This window comes from Barbus barbus (assembly GCF_936440315.1).
Source record: "Barbus barbus genome assembly, chromosome: 31".
In the NCBI taxonomy this organism is placed as follows: Eukaryota; Metazoa; Chordata; class Actinopteri; order Cypriniformes; family Cyprinidae; genus Barbus; species Barbus barbus.
The window spans coordinates 5,649-24,546 of NC_136759.1; positions in this window are offsets into that span (position 1 = coordinate 5,649).

The following is an 18,898-nucleotide window of genomic DNA, read 5'->3' on the forward strand; positions in this document are numbered from 1 at the left end:
TCATATTTTATTAATAAGATTATTTTTTGGAATAAAATCTACAGTACAGTGCTCAATAAACACCGTACAACAGTTTCATGTACATTGTAGCTATTAAAATGGCTTAATTTAGATAAAAATGCAATGCAGCTGCCATGCTACAAATGGACCAATATTCAACCTAAATATGGCCAAAGCGCAACAGATATTTTCTGCATAATCCTGGAAATCTTTATGCTATCATTAAATGCTTAACATTAATAAAAAGCTCATATTCTCTGTTTTCCCAAGATACCAGATATCCAATAAAATAATCTTATTAATAAAATATGACTTATTAATGCATTCCAACATCAGAAAGTGACTGAAATATTAACAAAATGCTACTGTCAAATTTAAGCACTGCATTCTATAAAAACAGCTCTATTTGACCTGTGCTTTCTTCATTTATAAACAGGCTATACCGGAACGGATTCCAAGGACGACCGGATTCTGAGGTCTCCTGGATTGGAGCAAAACCCGGACAGGATTCCTAGGACGACCGGAATTGGACTTTGTTTTAATTTTTTTAACCCCTAACCCTGTTTCAGATGGACATTTTCTTAAATCGTTGTCATAAACCATATATTTAAGATGGAAATTGTTTTCAAAAATCGTGTTTCAGATGGATATTTTCATAAATCATGTATTTCAGATGGAACTTTTTTTTTTAAATCATGTCTTTCAGATGGACATTTTCATAAATCATGTATTTCACATTGGAAATTGTTTTCATAAATCATGCATTTCAGAAGGAAATCATTTTCAAAAATCATGTATTTCAAATGGAAATTGTTTTCAAAAATCGTGTTTCAGATGGACATTTTCATAAATCATGTATTTCAGATGGAATTTTTTTTTTTAATAGTGTTTCAGATGGACATTTTCATAAATCATGTATTTCACATTGGAAAATGTATTCATAAATCATGTATTTCAGATGGAAATCATTTTCAAAAATCATGTATTTCAAATGGAAATTGTTTTAAAAAATCATGTGTTTCAGATGGACATTTTCATAAATCATATATTGGAGCAAATCCCAGACCGGATACTGAGGACGACCGGATTCTGCGGTCTCCTCGATTGGAGCAAAACCCGGACTGGATTCCGAGGACGACCGGATTCTGCGGTATCCTGGATTGGAGCAAAACCCGGACCGGATGCTCAGGACAACCGGATTCTGCGGTATCCTGGATTGGAGCAAAACCCGGACCGGATTCTGAGGACGACCGGAATTGGACTTTTTTTTAACCCTAACCCTGTTTCAGATGGACATTTTCATAAATCGCTTTCATAAACCATATATTTCAGATGGAAATTGTTTTAAAAAATCATGTGTTTCAGATGGACATTTTCATGAATCATGTATTTCAGATGGAATTTTTTTTTTAAATCATGTGTTTTAGATGGACATTTTCATAAATCATGTATTTCAGATGGAATTTTTTTTTTTAAATCGTGTTTCAGATATACATTTTCATAAATCATGTATTTCACATTGGAAATTGTTTTAAAAAATCATGCATTTCAGAAGGAAATAATTCTCAAAAATCATGTATTTCAAATTGAAATTGTTTTAAAAAATCATGTGTTTCAGATGGACATTTTCATAAATCATGTATTGGAGCAAAACCTGGACCGGATTCTCAGGACGACCGGATTCTTCGGTCTCCTGGAGTGGAGCAAAACCCTGACCGGAATCCGAGGAAGACCGGATTCTGCGGTATCCTGGATTGGAGCAAAACCCGGACCGGATTCCGAGGAAAACCGGATTCTGCGGTATCCTGGATTGGAGCAAAACCCGGACCGGATTCCGAGGACGACCGGATTCTGCGGTATCCTGGATTGAAGCAAAACCCGGACTGGATTCTCAGGACGACCGGATTCTGCGGTATCCTGGATTGGAGCAAAACCCGGACCGGATTCCGAGGACGACCGGATTCTGCGGTATCCTGGATTGAAGCAAGACCCGGACCGGATTCTCAGGACGACCGGATTCTGCGGTATCCTGGATTGGAGCAAAACCCGGACCGGATTCTGAGGACGACCGGAATTGGACTTTTTTTTTTTTTTTTTTTTTTTTTTTAAGCCCTAACCCTGTTTCAGATGGACATTTTCATAAATCGTTGTCATAAACCATATATTTCAGATGGAAATTGTTTTCAAAAATCATGTGTTTCAGATGGATATTTTCATGAATCATGTATTTCAGAAGGAATTTTTTTTTGAAATCGTGTTTCAGATGGACATTTTCATCAATCATGTTTTTCACATTGGAAATTGTTTTAAAAAATCATGTGTTTCAGATGGACATTTTCATAAATCATGTACTGGAGCAAAACCCAGACTGGATTTTCAGGACGACCGGATTCTGCGGTATTCTGGATTGGAGGAAAACCCGGACCGGATTCTGCGGACGATCAGAATTGGACTTTGTTTTAATTTTTTTTTAAGCCCTAACCCTGTTTCAGATGGACATTTTCATAAATCGTTGTCATAAACCATATATTTCAGATGGAAATTGTTTTCAAAAATCATGTGTTTCAGATGGACATTTTCATGAATCATGTATTTCAGATGGAATTTTTTTTTTAAATCATGTGTTTCAGATGGACATTTTCATAAATCATGTATTTCAGATGGAATTTTTTTTTTAAATCGTGTTTCAGATAAACATTTTCATAAATCATGTATTTCACATTGGAAATTGTTTTAAAAATCATGTATTTCAGAAGGAAATAATTCTCAAAAATCATGTATTTCAAATTTAAATTGTTTTAAAAAATCATGTGTTTCAGATGGACATTTTCATAAATCATGTATTGGAGCAAAACCTGGACCGGATTCTCAGGACGACCGGATTCTTCGGTCTCCTGGATTGGAGCAAAACCCGGACCGGATGCTCAGGACAACCGGATTCTGCGGTATCCTGGATTGGAGCAAAACCCGGACCGGATTCTGAGGACGACCGGAATTGGACTTTTTTTTAACCCTAACCCTGTTTCAGATGGACATTTTCATAAATCGCTTTCATAAACCATATATTTCAGATGGAAATTGTTTTAAAAAATCATGTGTTTCAGATGGACATTTTCATGAATCATGTATTTCAGATGGAATTTTTTTTTTAAATCATGTGTTTTAGATGGACATTTTCATAAATCATGTATTTCAGATGGAATTTTTTTTTTTAAATCGTGTTTCAGATATACATTTTCATAAATCATGTATTTCACATTGGAAATTGTTTTAAAAAATCATGCATTTCAGAAGGAAATAATTCTCAAAAATCATGTATTTCAAATTGAAATTGTTTTAAAAAATCATGTGTTTCAGATGGACATTTTCATAAATCATGTATTGGAGCAAAACCTGGACCGGATTCTCAGGACGACCGGATTCTTCGGTCTCCTGGAGTGGAGCAAAACCCTGACCGGAATCCGAGGAAGACCGGATTCTGCGGTATCCTGGATTGGAGCAAAACCCGGACCGGATTCCGAGGAAAACCGGATTCTGCGGTATCCTGGATTGGAGCAAAACCCGGACCGGATTCCGAGGACGACCGGATTCTGCGGTATCCTGGATTGAAGCAAAACCCGGACTGGATTCTCAGGACGACCGGATTCTGCGGTATCCTGGATTGGAGCAAAACCCGGACCGGATTCCAAGGACGACCGGATTCTGCGGTATCCTGGATTGGAGCAAAACCCGGACCGGATTCTGAGGACGACCGGAATTGGACTTTTTTTTTTTTTTTTTTTTTTTTTTTAAGCCCTAACCCTGTTTCAGATGGACATTTTCATAAATCGTTGTCATAAATCATATATTTCAGATGGAAATTGTTTTCAAAAATCATGTGTTTCAGATGGACATTTTCATGAATCATGTATTTCAGAAGGAATTTTTTTTTGAAATCGTGTTTCAGATGGACATTTTCATCAATCATGTTTTTCACATTGGAAATTGTTTTAAAAAATCATGTGTTTCAGATGGACATTTTCATAAATCATGTACTGGAGCAAAACCCAGACTGGATTTTCAGGACGACGGGATTCTGCGGTATTCTGGATTGGAGGAAAACCCGGACCGGATTCTGCGGACGATCAGAATTGGACTTTGTTTTAATTTTTTTTTAAGCCCTAACCCTGTTTCAGATGGACATTTTCATAAATCGTTGTCATAAACCATATATTTCAGATGGAAATTGTTTTCAAAAATCATGTGTTTCAGATGGACATTTTCATGAATCATGTATTTCAGATGGAATTTTTTTTTTAAATCATGTGTTTCAGATGGACATTTTCATAAATCATGTATTTCAGATGGAATTTTTTTTTTAAATCATGTGTTTCAGATAAACATTTTCATAAATCATGTATTTCACATTGGAAATTGTTTTAAAAATCATGTATTTCAGAAGGAAATAATTCTCAAAAATCATGTATTTCAAATTTAAATTGTTTTAAAAAATCATGTGTTTCAGATGGACATTTTCATAAATCATGTATTGGAGCAAAACCTGGACCGGATTCTCAGGACGACCGGATTCTTCGGTCTCCTGGATTGGAGCAAAACCCGGACCGGATTCTGAGGACGACCGGAATTGGACTTTGTTTTAACTTTTTTTTAAGCCCTAACCCTGTTTCAGATGGACATGTTCATAAATCATGTATTGGAGCAAAACCTGGACCGGATTCTCAGGACGACCGGATTCTTCGGTCTCCTGGATTGGAGCAAAACCCGGACCGGATTCTCAGGACGACCGGATTCTGCGGTATCCTAGATTGGAGCAAAATCCGGACCGGATTCTGAGGACGACCGGAATTGGACTTTTTTTTTTTTTAACCCTAACCCCGTTTCAGATGGACATTTTCATAAATCGCTTTCATAAACCATATATTTCAGATGGAAATTGTTTTAAAAAATCATGTGTTTCAGATGGACATTTTCATGAATCATGTATTTCAGATGGAATTTTTTTTTTAAATCGTGTTTTAGATGGACATTTTCATAAATCATGTATTTCAGATGGAATTTTTTTTTTAAATCGTGTTTCAGATAAACATTTTCATAAATCATGTATTTCACATTGGAAATTGTTTTAAAAAATCATGCATTTCAGAAGGAAATAATTCTCAAAAATCATGTATTTCAAATTGAAATTGTTTTAAAAAATCATGTGTTTCAGATGGACATTTTCATAAATCATGTATTGGAGCAAAACCTGGACCGGATTCTCAGGACGACCGGATTCTTCGTTCTCCTGGAGTGGAGCAAAACCCAGACCGGAATCCGAAGAAGACCGGATTCTGCGGTATCCTGGATTGGAGCAAAACCCGGACCGGATTCCGAGGAAAACCGGATTCTGCGGTATCCTGGATTGGAGCAAAACCCGGACCGGATTCCAAGGACGACCGGATTCTGCGGTATCCTGGATTGAAGCAAAACCCGGACTGGATTCTCAGGACGACCGGATTCTGCGGTATCCTGGATTGGAGCAAAACCCGGACTGGATTCCGAGGACGACCGGATTCTGCGGTATCCTGGATTGAAGCAAGACCCGGACCGGATTCTCAGGACGACCGGATTCTTCGGTCTCCTGGATTGGAGCAAAACCCGGACTGGATTCCGAGGACGACCGGATTCTGCGGTATCCTGGATTGGAGCAAAACCCGGACCGGATGCTCAGGACGACCGGATTCTGCGGTATCCTGGATTGGAGCAAAATCCAGACCGGATTCTGAGGACGACCGGAATTGGACTTTTTTTTTTTTTAACCCTAACCCTGTTTCAGATGGACATTTTCATAAATCGCTTTCATAAACCATATATTTCAGATGGAAATTGTTTTAAAAAATCATGTGTTTCAGATGGACATTTTCATGAATCATGTATTTCAGATGGAATTTTTTTTTTAAATCATGTGTTTTAGATGGACATTTTCATAAATCATGTATTTCAGATGGAATTTTTTTTTTAAATCGTGTTTCAGATATACATTTTCATAAATCATGTATTTCACATTGGAAATTGTTTTAAAAAATCATGCATTTCAGAAGGAAATAATTCTCAAAAATCATGTATTTCAAATTGAAATTGTTTTAAAAAATCATGTGTTTCAGATGGACATTTTCATAAATCATGTATTGGAGCAAAACCTGGACCGGATTCTCAGGACGACCGGATTCTGCGGTATCCTGGATTGGAGCAAAACCCGGACCGGATTCCGAGGAAAACCGGATTCTGCGGTATCCTGGATTGGAGCAAAACCCGGACCGGATTCCAAGGACGACCGGATTCTGCGGTATCCTGGATTGAAGCAAAACCCGGACTGGATTCTCAGGACGACCGGATTCTGCGGTATCCTGGATTGGAGCAAAACCCGGACCGGATTCCGAGGACGACCGGATTCTGCGGTATCCTGGATTGAAGCAAGACCCGGACCGGATTCTCAGGACGACCGGATTCTGCGGTATCCTGGATTGGAGCAAAACCCGGACCGGATTCTGAGGACGACCGGAATTGGATTTTTTTTTTTTTTTTTTTTTTTTTTAAGCCCTAACCCTGTTTCAGATGGACATTTTCATAAATCGTTGTCATAAACCATATATTTCAGATGGAAATTGTTTTCAAAAATCATGTGTGTCAGATGGATATTTTCATGAATCATGTATTTCAGAAGGAATTTTTTTTTGAAATCGTGTTTCAGATGGACATTTTCATCAATCATGTTTTTCACATTGGAAATTGTTTTAAAAAATCATGTGTTTCAGATGGACATTTTCATAAATCATGTACTGGAGCAAAACCCAGACTGGATTTTCAGGACGACCGGATTCTGCGGTATTCTGGATTGGAGGAAAACCCGGACCGGATTCTGCGGACGATCAGAATTGGACTTTGTTTTAATTTTTTTTTAAGCCCTAACCCTGTTTCAGATGGACATTTTCATAAATCGTTGTCATAAACCATATATTTCAGATGGAAATTGTTTTCAAAAATCATGTGTTTCAGATGGACATTTTCATGAATCATGTATTTCAGATGGAATTTTTTTTTTAAATCATGTGTTTCAGATGGACATTTTCATAAATCATGTATTTCAGATGGAATTTTTTTTTTAAATCATGTGTTTCAGATAAACATTTTCATAAATCATGTATTTCACATTGGAAATTGTTTTAAAAATCATGTATTTCAGAAGGAAATAATTCTCAAAAATCATGTATTTCAAATTTAAATTGTTTTAAAAAATCATGTGTTTCAGATGGACATTTTCATAAATCATGTATTGGAGCAAAACCTGGACCGGATTCTCAGGACGACCGGATTCTTCGGTCTCCTGGATTGGAGCAAAACCCGGACCGGATGCTCAGGACAACCGGATTCTGCGGTATCCTGGATTGGAGCAAAACCCGGACCGGATTCTGAGGACGACCGGAATTGGACTTTTTTTTAACCCTAACCCTGTTTCAGATGGACATTTTCATAAATCGCTTTCATAAACCATATATTTCAGATGGAAATTGTTTTAAAAAATCATGTGTTTCAGATGGACATTTTCATGAATCATGTATTTCAGATGGAATTTTTTTTTTAAATCATGTGTTTTAGATGGACATTTTCATAAATCATGTATTTCAGATGGAATTTTTTTTTTTAAATCGTGTTTCAGATATACATTTTCATAAATCATGTATTTCACATTGGAAATTGTTTTAAAAAATCATGCATTTCAGAAGGAAATAATTCTCAAAAATCATGTATTTCAAATTGAAATTGTTTTAAAAAATCATGTGTTTCAGATGGACATTTTCATAAATCATGTATTGGAGCAAAACCTGGACCGGATTCTCAGGACGACCGGATTCTTCGGTCTCCTGGAGTGGACCAAAACCCTGACCGGAATCCGAGGAAGACCGGATTCTGCGGTATCCTGGATTGGAGCAAAACCCGGACCGGATTCCGAGGAAAACCGGATTCTGCGGTATCCTGGATTGGAGCAAAACCCGGACCGGATTCCGAGGACGACCGGATTCTGCGGTATCCTGGATTGAAGCAAAACCCGGACTGGATTCTCAGGACGACCGGATTCTGCGGTATCCTGGATTGGAGCAAAACCCGGACCGGATTCCAAGGACGACCGGATTCTGCGGTATCCTGGATTGGAGCAAAACCCGGACCGGATTCTGAGGACGACCGGAATTGGACTTTTTTTTTTTTTTTTTTTTTTTTTTAAGCCCTAACCCTGTTTCAGATGGACATTTTCATAAATCGTTGTCATAAATCATATATTTCAGATGGAAATTGTTTTCAAAAATCATGTGTTTCAGATGGATATTTTCATGAATCATGTATTTCAGAAGGAATTTTTTTTTGAAATCGTGTTTCAGATGGACATTTTCATCAATCATGTTTTTCACATTGGAAATTGTTTTAAAAAATCATGTGTTTCAGATGGACATTTTCATAAATCATGTACTGGAGCAAAACCCAGACTGGATTTTCAGGACGACGGGATTCTGCGGTATTCTGGATTGGAGGAAAACCCGGACCGGATTCTGCGGACGATCAGAATTGGACTTTGTTTTAATTTTTTTTTAAGCCCTAACCCTGTTTCAGATGGACATTTTCATAAATCGTTGTCATAAACCATATATTTCAGATGGAAATTGTTTTCAAAAATCATGTGTTTCAGATGGACATTTTCATGAATCATGTATTTCAGATGGAATTTTTTTTTTAAATCATGTGTTTCAGATGGACATTTTCATAAATCATGTATTTCAGATGGAATTTTTTTTTTAAATCATGTGTTTCAGATAAACATTTTCATAAATCATGTATTTCACATTGGAAATTGTTTTAAAAATCATGTATTTCAGAAGGAAATAATTCTCAAAAATCATGTATTTCAAATTTAAATTGTTTTAAAAAATCATGTGTTTCAGATGGACATTTTCATAAATCATGTATTGGAGCAAAACCTGGACCGGATTCTCAGGACGACCGGATTCTTCGGTCTCCTGGATTGGAGCAAAACCCGGACCGGATTCTGAGGACGACCGGAATTGGACTTTGTTTTAACTTTTTTTTAAGCCCTAACCCTGTTTCAGATGGACATGTTCATAAATCATGTATTGGAGCAAAACCTGGACCGGATTCTCAGGACGACCGGATTCTTCGGTCTCCTGGATTGGAGCAAAACCCGGACCGGATTCTCAGGACGACCGGATTCTGCGGTATCCTAGATTGGAGCAAAATCCGGACCGGATTCTGAGGACGACCGGAATTGGACTTTTTTTTTTTTTAACCCTAACCCCGTTTCAGATGGACATTTTCATAAATCGCTTTCATAAACCATATATTTCAGATGGAAATTGTTTTAAAAAATCATGTGTTTCAGATGGACATTTTCATGAATCATGTATTTCAGATGGAATTTTTTTTTTAAATCGTGTTTTAGATGGACATTTTCATAAATCATGTATTTCAGATGGAATTTTTTTTTAAAATCGTGTTTCAGATAAACATTTTCATAAATCATGTATTTCACATTGGAAATTGTTTTAAAAAATCATGCATTTCAGAAGGAAATAATTCTCAAAAATCATGTATTTCAAATTGAAATTGTTTTAAAAAATCATGTGTTTCAGATGGACATTTTCATAAATCATGTATTGGAGCAAAACCTGGACCGGATTCTCAGGACGACCGGATTCTTCGTTCTCCTGGAGTGGAGCAAAACCCTGACCGGAATCCGAAGAAGACCGGATTCTGCGGTATCCTGGATTGGAGCAAAACCCGGACCGGATTCCGAGGAAAACAGGATTCTGCGGTATCCTGGATTGGAGCAAAACCCGGACCGGATTCCAAGGACGACCGGATTCTGCGGTATCCTGGATTGAAGCAAAACCCGGACTGGATTCTCAGGACGACCGGATTCTGCGGTATCCTGGATTGGAGCAAAACCCGGACTGGATTCCGAGGACGACCGGATTCTGCGGTATCCTGGATTGAAGCAAGACCCGGACCGGATTCTCAGGACGACCGGATTCTTCGGTCTCCTGGATTGGAGCAAAACCCGGACTGGATTCCGAGGACGACCGGATTCTGCGGTATCCTGGATTGGAGCAAAACCCGGACCGGATGCTCAGGACGACCGGATTCTGCGGTATCCTGGATTGGAGCAAAATCCAGACCGGATTCTGAGGACGACCGGAATTGGACTTTTTTTTTTTTTAACCCTAACCCTGTTTCAGATGGACATTTTCATAAATCGCTTTCATAAACCATATATTTCAGATGGAAATTGTTTTAAAAAATCATGTGTTTCAGATGGACATTTTCATGAATCATGTATTTCAGATGGAATTTTTTTTTTAAATCATGTGTTTTAGATGGACATTTTCATAAATCATGTATTTCAGATGGAATTTTTTTTTTAAATCGTGTTTCAGATATACATTTTCATAAATCATGTATTTCACATTGGAAATTGTTTTAAAAAATCATGCATTTCAGAAGGAAATAATTCTCAAAAATCATGTATTTCAAATTGAAATTGTTTTAAAAAATCATGTGTTTCAGATGGACATTTTCATAAATCATGTATTGGAGCAAAACCTGGACCGGATTCTCAGGACGACCGGATTCTGCGGTATCCTGGATTGGAGCAAAACCCGGACCGGATTCCGAGGAAAACCGGATTCTGCGGTATCCTGGATTGGAGCAAAACCCGGACTGGATTCTCAGGACGACCGGATTCTGCGGTATCCTGGATTGGAGCAAAACCCGGACCGGATTCCGAGGACGACCGGATTCTGCGGTATCCTGGATTGAAGCAAGACCCGGACCGGATTCTCAGGACGACCGGATTCTGCGGTATCCTGGATTGGAGCAAAACCCGGACCGGATTCTGAGGACGACCGGAATTGGATTTTTTTTTTTTTTTTTTTTTTTTTTAAGCCCTAACCCTGTTTCAGATGGACATTTTCATAAATCGTTGTCATAAACCATATATTTCAGATGGAAATTGTTTTCAAAAATCATGTGTTTCAGATGGATATTTTCATGAATCATGTATTTCAGAAGGAATTTTTTTTTGAAATCGTGTTTCAGATGGACATTTTCATCAATCATGTTTTTCACATTGGAAATTGTTTTAAAAAATCATGTGTTTCAGATGGACATTTTCATAAATCATGTACTGGAGCAAAACCCAGACTGGATTTTCAGGACGACCGGATTCTGCGGTATTCTGGATTGGAGGAAAACCCGGACCGGATTCTGCGGACGATCAGAATTGGACTTTGTTTTAATTTTTTTTTAAGCCCTAACCCTGTTTCAGATGGACATTTTCATAAATCGTTGTCATAAACCATATATTTCAGATGGAAATTGTTTTCAAAAATCATGTGTTTCAGATGGACATTTTCATGAATCATGTATTTCAGATGGAATTTTTTTTTTAAATCATGTGTTTCAGATGGACATTTTCATAAATCATGTATTTCAGATGGAATTTTTTTTTTAAATCATGTGTTTCAGATAAACATTTTCATAAATCATGTATTTCACATTGGAAATTGTTTTAAAAATCATGTATTTCAGAAGGAAATAATTCTCAAAAATCATGTATTTCAAATTTAAATTGTTTTAAAAAATCATGTGTTTCAGATGGACATTTTCATAAATCATGTATTGGAGCAAAACCTGGACCGGATTCTCAGGACGACCGGATTCTTCGGTCTCCTGGATTGGAGCAAAACCCGGACCGGATGCTCAGGACAACCGGATTCTGCGGTATCCTGGATTGGAGCAAAACCCGGACCGGATTCTGAGGACGACCGGAATTGGACTTTTTTTTAACCCTAACCCTGTTTCAGATGGACATTTTCATAAATCGCTTTCATAAACCATATATTTCAGATGGAAATTGTTTTAAAAAATCATGTGTTTCAGATGGACATTTTCATGAATCATGTATTTCAGATGGAATTTTTTTTTTAAATCATGTGTTTTAGATGGACATTTTCATAAATCATGTATTTCAGATGGAATTTTTTTTTTTAAATCGTGTTCAGATATACATTTTCATAAATCATGTATTTCACATTGGAAATTGTTTTAAAAAATCATGCATTTCAGAAGGAAATAATTCTCAAAAATCATGTATTTCAAATTGAAATTGTTTTAAAAAATCATGTGTTTCAGATGGACATTTTCATAAATCATGTATTGGAGCAAAACCTGGACCGGATTCTCAGGACGACCGGATTCTTCGGTCTCCTGGAGTGGAGCAAAACCCTGACCGGAATCCGAGGAAGACCGGATTCTGCGGTATCCTGGATTGGAGCAAAACCCGGACCGGATTCCGAGGAAAACCGGATTCTGCGGTATCCTGGATTGGAGCAAAATCCGGACCGGATTCCGAGGACGACCGGATTCTGCGGTATCCTGGATTGAAGCAAAACCCGGACTGGATTCTCAGGACGACCGGATTCTGCGGTATCCTGGATTGGAGCAAAACCCGGACCGGATTCCGAGGACGACCGGATTCTGCGGTATCCTGGATTGAAGCAAGACCCGGACCGGATTCTCAGGACGACCGGATTCTGCGGTATCCTGGATTGGAGCAAAACCCGGACCGGATTCTGAGGACGACCGGAATTGGACTTTTTTTTTTTTTTTTTTAAGCCCTAACCCTGTTTCAGATGGACATTTTCATAAATCGTTGTCATAAACCATATATTTCAGATGGAAATTGTTTTCAAAAATCATGTGTTTCAGATGGATATTTTCATGAATCATGTATTTCAGAAGGAATTTTTTTTTGAAATCGTGTTTCAGATGGACATTTTCATCAATCATGTTTTTCACATTGGAAATTGTTTTAAAAAATCATGTGTTTCAGATGGACATTTTCATAAATCATGTACTGGAGCAAAACCCAGACTGGATTTTCAGGACGACCGGATTCTGCGGTATTCTGGATTGGAGGAAAACCCGGACCGGATTCTGCGGACGATCAGAATTGGACTTTGTTTTAATTTTTTTTTAAGCCCTAACCCTGTTTCAGATGGACATTTTCATAAATCGTTGTCATAAACCATATATTTCAGATGGAAATTATTTTCAAAAATCATGTGTTTCAGATGGACATTTTCATGAATCATGTATTTCAGATGGAATTTTTTTTTTAAATCATGTGTTTTAGATGGACATTTTCATAAATCATGTATTTCAGATGGAATTTTTTTGTTAAATCATGTGTTTCAGATAAACATTTTCATAAATCATGTATTTCACATTGGAAATTGTTTTAAAAATCATGTATTTCAGAAGGAAATAATTCTCAAAAATCATGTATTTCAAATTTAAATTGTTTTAAAAAATCATGTGTTTCAGATGGACATTTTCATAAATCATGTATTGGAGCAAAACCTGGACCGGATTCTCAGGACGACCGGATTCTTCGGTCTCCTGGATTGGAGCAAAACCCGGACCGGATTCTGAGGACGACCGGAATTGGACTTTGTTTTAACTTTTTTTTAAGCCCTAACCCTGTTTCAGATGGACATGTTCATAAATCATGTATTGGAGCAAAACCTGGACCGGATTCTCAGGACGACCGGATTCTTCGGTCTCCTGGATTGGAGCAAAACCCGGACCGGATTCTCAGGACGACCGGATTCTGCGGTATCCTAGATTGGAGCAAAATCCGGACCGGATTCTGAGGACGACCGGAATTGGACTTTTTTTTTTTTTTTAACCCTAACCCCGTTTCAGATGGACATTTTCATAAATCGCTTTCATAAACCATATATTTCAGATGGAAATTGTTTTAAAAAATCATGTGTTTCAGATGGACATTTTCATGAATCATGTATTTCAGATGGAATTTTTTTTTTAAATCATGTGTTTTAGATGGACATTTTCATAAATCATGTATTTCAGATGGAATTTTTTTTTTAAATCGTGTTTCAGATATACATTTTCATAAATCATGTATTTCACATTGGAAATTGTTTTAAAAAATCATGCATTTCAGAAGGAAATAATTCTCAAAAATCATGTATTTCAAATTGAAATTGTTTTAAAAAATCATGTGTTTCAGATGGACATTTTCATAAATCATGTATTGGAGCAAAACCTGGACCGGATTCTCAGGACGACCGGATTCTTCGGTCTCCTGGAGTGGAGCAAAACCCTGAACGGAATCCGAGGAAGACCGGATTCTGCGGTATCCTGGATTGGAGCAAAACCCGGACCGGTTTCCGAGGACGACCGGATTCTGCGGTATCCTGGATTGAAGCAAAACCCGGACTGGATTCTCAGGACGACCGGATTCTGCGGTATCCTGGATTGGAGCAAAACCTGGACCGGATTCCGAGGACGACCGGATTCTGCGGTATCCTGGATTGAAGCAAGACCCGGACCGGATTCTCAGGACGACCGGATTCTGCGGTATCCTGGATTGGAGCAAAACCCGGACCGGATTCTGAGGACGACCGGAATTGGACTTTTTTTTTTTTTTTTTTTTTTTTTTAAGCCCTAACCCTGTTTCAGATGGACATTTTCATAAATCGTTGTCATAAACCATATATTTCAGATGGAAATTGTTTTCAAAAATCATGTGTTTCAGATGGATATTTTCATGAATCATGTATTTCAGAAGGAATTTTTTTTTGAAATCGTGTTTCAGATGGACATTTTCATCAATCATGTTTTTCACATTGGAAATTGTTTTAAAAAATCATGTGTTTCAGATGGACATTTTCATAAATCACGTACTGGAGCAAAACCCAGACTGGATTTTCAGGACGACCGGATTCTGCGGTATTCTGGATTGGAGGAAAACCCGGACCGGATTCTGCGGACGATCAGAATTGGACTTTGTTTTAATTTTTTTTTAAGCCCTAACCCTGTTTCAGATGGACATTTTCATAAATCGTTGTCATAAACCATATATTTCAGATGGAAATTGTTTTCAAAAATCATGTGTTTCAGATGGACATTTTCATGAATCATGTATTTCAGATGGAATTTTTTTTTTAAATCATGTGTTTTAGATGGACATTTTCATAAATCATGTATTTCAGATGGAATTTTTTTTTTAAATCATGTGTTTCAGATAAACATTTTCATAAATCATGTATTTCACATTGGAAATTGTTTTAAAAATCATGTATTTCAGAAGGAAATAATTCTCAAAAATCATGTATTTCAAATTTAAATTGTTTTAAAAAATCATGTGTTTCAGATGGACATTTTCATAAATCATGTATTGGAGCAAAACCTGGACCGGATTCTCAGGACGACCGGATTCTTCGGTCTCCTGGAGTGGAGCAAAACCCTGACCGGAATCCGAAGAAGACCGGATTCTGCGGTATCCTGGATTGGAGCAAAACCCGGACCGGATTCCGAGGAAAACCGGATTCTGCGGTATCCTGGATTGGAGCAAAACCCGGACCGGATTCCGAGGACGACCGGATTCTGCGGTATCCTGGATTGAAGCAAAACCCGGACTGGATTCTCAGGACAACCGGATTCTGCGGTATCCTGGATTGGAGCAAAACCCGGACCGGATTCCGAGGACGACCGGATTCTGCGGTATCCTGGATTGAAGCAAAACCCGGACCGGATTCTCAGGACGACCGGATTCTGCGGTATCCTGGATTGGAGCAAAACCCGGACCGGATTCTGAGGACGACCGGAATTGGACTTTTTTTTTTTTTAAGCCCTAACCCTGTTTCAGATGGACATTTTCATAAATCGTTGTCATAAACCATATATTTCAGATGGAAATTGTTTTCAAAAATCATGTGTTTCAGATGGACATTTTCATGAATCATGTATTTCAGATGGAATTTTTTTTTTAAATCATGTGTTTTAGATGGACATTTTCATAAATCATGTATTTCAGATGGAATTTTTTTTTTAAATCATGTGTTTCAGATAAACATTTTCATAAATCATGTATTTCACATTGGAAATTGTTTTAAAAATCATGTATTTCAGAAGGAAATAATTCTCAAAAATCATGTATTTCAAATTTAAATTGTTTTAAAAAATCATGTGTTTCAGATGGACATTTTCATAAATCATGTATTGGAGCAAAACCTGGACCGGATTCTCAGGACGACCGGATTCTTCGGTCTCCTGGAGTGGAGCAAAACCCTGACCGGAATCCGAAGAAGACCGGATTCTGCGGTATCCTGGATTGGAGCAAAACCCGGACCGGATTCCGAGGAAAACCGGATTCTGCGGTATCCTGGATTGGAGCAAAACCCGGACCGGATTCCGAGGACGACCGGATTCTGCGGTATCCTGGATTGAAGCAAAACCCGGACTGGATTCTCAGGACAACCGGATTCTGCGGTATCCTGGATTGGAGCAAAACCCGGACCGGATTCCGAGGACGACCGGATTCTGCGGTATCCTGGATTGAAGCAAAACCCGGACCGGATTCTCAGGACGACCGGATTCTGCGGTATCCTGGATTGGAGCAAAACCCGGACCGGATTCTGAGGACGACCGGAATTGGACTTTTTTTTTTTTTAAGCCCTAACCCTGTTTCAGATGGACATTTTCATAAATCGTTGTCATAAACCATATATTTCAGATGGAAATTGTTTTCAAAAATCATGTGTTTCAGATGGACATTTTCATGAATCATGTATTTCAGAAGGAATTTTTTTTTGAAATCGTGTTTCAGATGGACATTTTCATCAATCATGTTTTTCACATTGGAAATTGTTTTAAAAAATCATGTGTTTCAGATGGACATTTTCATAAATCATGTACTGGAGCAAAACCCAGACTGGATTTTCAGGACGACCGGATTCTGCGGTATTCTGGATTGGAGGAAAACCCGGACCGGATTCTGAGGACGATCAGAATTGGACTTTGTTTTAATTTTTTTTTAAGCCCTAACCCTGTTTCAGATGGACATTTTCATAAATCGTTGTCATAAACCATATATTTCAGATGGAAATTGTTTTCAAAAATCATGTGTTTCAGATGGACATTTTCATGAATCATGTATTTCAGATGGAATTTTTTTTTTAAATCATGTGTTTTAGACGGACATTTTCATAAATCATGTATTTCAGATGGAATTTTTTTTTTAAATCAAGTGTTTCAGATAAACATTTTCATAAATCATGTATTTCACATTGGAAATTGTTTTAAAAAACATGCATTTCAGAAGGAAATAATTCTCAAAAATCATGTATTTCAAATTGAAATTGTTTTAAAAAATCATGTGTTTCAGATGGACATTTTCATAAATCATGTATTGGAGCAAAACCTGGACCGGATTCTCAGGACGACCGGATTTTTCGGTCTCCTGGATTGGAGCAAAACCCGGACCGGATTCTGAGGACGACCGGAATTGGACTTTGTTTTAACTTTTTTTTAAGCCCTAACCCTGTTTCAGATGGACATGTTCATAAATCATGTATTGGAGCAAAACCTGGACCGGATTCTCAGGACGACCGGATTCTTCGGTCTCCTGGATTGGAGGAAAACCCGGACGGATTCTGAGCACGACCGGATTCTGCGGTCTCCTGGATTGGAGCAAAACCCGGACTGGATTCCGAGGACGACCGGATTCTGCGGTCTCCTGGAGTGGAGCAAAACCCTGACCGGAATCCGAGGAAGACCGGATTCTGCGGTATCCTGGATTGGAGCAAAACCCGGACCGGATTCCGAGGACGACCGGATTCTGCGGTATCCTGGATTGAAGCAAAACCCGGACTGGATTCTCAGGACGACCGGATTCTGCGGTATCCTGGATTGGAGCAAAACCCGGACCGGATTCCGAGGACGACCGGATTCTGCGGTATCCTGGATTGAAGCAAAACCCGGACCGGATTCTCAGGACGACCGGATTCTGCGGTATCCTGGATTGGAGCAAAACCCGGACCGGATTCTGAGGACGACCGGAATTGGACTTTTTTTTTTTTTTTTTTTTTTTTTTTAAGCCCTAACCCTGTTTCAGATGGACATTTTCATAAATCGTTGTCATAAACCATATATTTCAGATGGAAATTGTTTTCAAAAATCATGTGTTTCAGATGGACATTTTCATGAATCATGTATTTCAGAAGGAATTTTTTTTTGAAATCATGTTTCAGATGGACATTTTCATCAATCATGTTTTTCACATTGGAAATTGTTTTAAAAAATCATGTGTTTCAGATGGACATTTTCATAAATCATGTACTGGAGCAAAACCCAGACTGGATTTTCAGGACGACCGGATTCTGCGGTATCCTGGATTGGAGCAAAACCCGGACCGGATTCTGAGGACGACCGGAATTGGACTTTTTTTTTTTTTTTTTTTTTTTTTTAAGCCCTAACCCTGTTTCAGATGGACATTTTCATAAATCGTTGTCATAAACCATATATTTCAGATGGAAATTGTTTTCAAAAATCATGTGTTTCAGATGGACATTTTCATGAATCATGTATTTCAGATGGAATTTTTTTTTTAAATCGTGTTTTAGATGGACATTTTCATAAATCATGTATTTCAGATGGAATTTTTTTTTTAAATCATGTGTTTCAGATAAACATTTTCATAAATCATGTATTTCACATTGGAAATTGTTTTAATAAATCATGCATTTCAGAAGGAAATAATTCTCAAAAATCATGTATTTCAAATTGAAATTGTTTTAAAAAATCATGTGTTTCAGATGGACATTTTCATAAATCATGTATTGGAGCAAAACCTGGACCGGATTCTCAGGACGACCGGATTCTTCGGTCTCCTGGATTGGAGCAAAACCCGGACTGGATTCCGAGGACGACCGGATTCTGCGGTATCCTGGATTGGAGCAAAACCTGGACCGGATTCTCAGGACGA